The sequence below is a fragment of the Ornithorhynchus anatinus genome, chromosome Y4 (assembly GCF_004115215.2).
Source record: "Ornithorhynchus anatinus isolate Pmale09 chromosome Y4, mOrnAna1.pri.v4, whole genome shotgun sequence".
In the NCBI taxonomy this organism is placed as follows: Eukaryota; Metazoa; Chordata; class Mammalia; order Monotremata; family Ornithorhynchidae; genus Ornithorhynchus; species Ornithorhynchus anatinus.
Window position 1 is genome coordinate 355,720 of NC_053178.1, and position 2,805 is coordinate 358,524.

The 2,805-nt window shown below is 43.1% G+C and overlaps 1 pseudogene; it reads right to left on the minus strand.

Annotated features, from left to right (window-relative positions):
• Nucleotides 1-340: 340 nt before the first annotated feature.
• On the minus strand, nucleotides 341-1,246 carry LOC114805387 (annotated as a pseudogene).
• Between the last annotated feature and the right edge of the window lie 1,559 nt (nucleotides 1,247-2,805).

Here is a 2,805-nt window from a genome sequence, read left to right on the forward strand (position 1 = left end):
GCCAAGGCTCGGCCTTTCTTCCCTTCAAGGTGTTGATCCCAGGACTCCCACGGGGGGAGGGGGGGTTGGAGAAGAGCAGGGGCAGGAAAAGGGACTAGAGCGGTGGGTAGATAGACCCTCCCTAGGTTTCAGTTTTTTGTCCCCTGGTTTGCCAAATGGATGCTGAGATGGTTAGCGACCTTTCCCTCAGGGTAGACCCACTGGGACATCCTGATCCCAGATCCTGCTTCTTCTCATTGACTAAAGCCTTCACCGACATTCTTTAGCCCATAAACGAAAGCAAGAGCTGACCTGTATTTCTTTCCTTAGGCAAAGAGAAGGAGAATGGTATCTCAGCTCCTTAAAATATTGATTTCAGACTGGAAAGGTGGAGATCATTGCTAATCAGCACCCAGGGGCAAAGGAAAGCATAACATGAACCCAGAAATGATAAAGGATCATAAAGTGTCATGTCATCCATCTTGATAAAATTCAAAAACAGAGTAACGCTGCTTTTGATGCAAGGAAAAGAAATGAAGCAAGTGACCAGGAGCAGGATGGTCTGGGTGGCTCTGGACTCTGGGGAAGCTTTGTGGGTTTGGCTGCTGCTATGAATGTACTGGACTTGCCTATGATAGTGGTGTAGCACAAGTACCATATAGTCACTGGCCCAGCTCATGAGGAGCAAAAAGAAGACATTGTGGACAGTTTTAGCAGTGAGAAATGAAGAATGATTTAGCTTATTTGAATAGTATATGCTAGTACAACTCTTCTTATTGTCGCCACTGATTGGAATGGTGACATTTTTGTTGTCTACAGTTGGTTTTAGTACATTCATTTCCACTAAAAGATTGAGGATCTGGAATATGATAAAGGCAGGCAAGATCTACTTGAGGACCTGGTGTTTAAGATGGGCCCAGCCAGAGTTGCTGGGGCTGATGGTGACAGCCGGGAAACCGCTCAGGAGACAGGTGGCACAGATACAAAGGCCCCTGGCCACTCTCCTGATGTAGGAGTTGACTTGGCACACAATAACATCCAGAGAATTCTCCCATCTGAAGGCAATAACTTTTGCTGGAGTAGTCTCGGTGAGAAGGGTCACTGTGTTGGCTACTGCCAGGTGATTGAGGATCAGGTCTGTGATTTTCTGTTGATGATGGAAAATGAAGAAGGTGACGTACAGCATGAGCAGAATTGAATTGCCCAGAAGCCCGACCTCAGTGTGAGCGATGAAGAGAATTGTGAAAATGAGGTCACTCAAAAGCATTTTCTTGACTCCTTCAGAATTGCAGAATTCAGAGTACCTTAAAGAGAAACCCAAAATGGCTCATCTGTGCTAGATAGAATTGGAAACACTCAAGGAGGATGATCTGAAATGTTCTGTTCAGCATGATGGCCAAATTCTCTATTCCAGTCCACCCCCAATTAATGTTCCATGATAACAACTTCCAGAGGTGGATGATGTCCACATAGGGAGGAGCAGAAGGGTGAATTCAACCTTCCCAAACAAAACTAAAACTTGCATTTGTTCTTAAACTATCTGGAAGCCAAAGAGACCATATTGTTTAAAATATCCATGAATGTTCTGGGGGAGGCAGTGTGCAAGGCAATCACCATGTTTGTAGGTGACGCTAAATTTTTACACTTGGTAAATGCCATTTTCATGTGCACATATTCTTGGTGGTCCCAAGAATGAAGTAAACATTAAATGATCTTCAGTATGGACAAATACTAAGTAATGTATCTATGGATAAATAATCCGAGCTACAACAAAGTTATGGTTGACTCCGAGTTTTCGCATCACAGCTTGTTATTGAGATTGTTCAATCTTCATTGGCTCTCGGAGCCAAGAGTCCAAGGAAATATTGGGAATCACCAGGAAGAAGACGGGTAATAAATCAAAAGGCAGAGCTTGCCATGATAAAATCCCATGATGCTGGAAAATTTCTGATCTCTACTTTAGGAAGCATATAATTGTTCACCTAATAGCACAAAAAGAAAAGGGAACCCTAATGATGGTTGAATGTGGTCGTAGTGGTGGTGGTGGTAATCATATTTGGCAGTAATATTTATTGAGTGTCTACTGAGTGCAACAAATCAAACAAACGATGGTATTAATTGAGAACTCAGTATGTACAAAACATGCAACTAAGTCCTTGCAGAGTACAATAAAAAGAGTTGACCTGAAATACTATAGAGTGGACAGTCCTGTTCTTTGCCCACAAGGGGCTGGCAATGTAAAGAAGGAACTTGGAAAAACTTGGGAAAATCCTATAGAGGCACAAGACTCATTTTCCAAGATTTACCAGAGGAGGTGATATTTAAGGAGAGCTTAAAACACAGGAGAGAGCTCCTGTGGATATAAGGGGAAGGGGGTTTCAGCCCGGGGCAGTAGTGGGAGCAATGGGGCATGGGGATAGAAGGGAAGGTGATATTCCAAAACATAAAAGACTCATTTCTCCAAACAGATAATAATAATAATTGTGGCATTTGTTATGTTCTTAATTTGGCCAATTGCTGGGGTAGATACCGGCAAATTGAACTGAAATTGTCCCCATCCCACATGGGACTTACAGTTTAAGTAGGAGGGAGAAGAGGTATTGAATCTCCATTTTGCAGCTGAGGAAACAGGAAGCCTGAAGAAGTTACATGATTTGTCCAAGATCTCACAGCAGGCAAGTAGTGGAACTGGGGTTAGGACCCAGGTCCTCTGACTCCCTGGCCTGTGTTCTTTCCTCTAGGACATCCTGTTTTTTGTACAAGCTAGAGTAGACATGGGCTGAGACATTTGAGTAAATTAATGAGAGGATAAGACATCCAAAATGA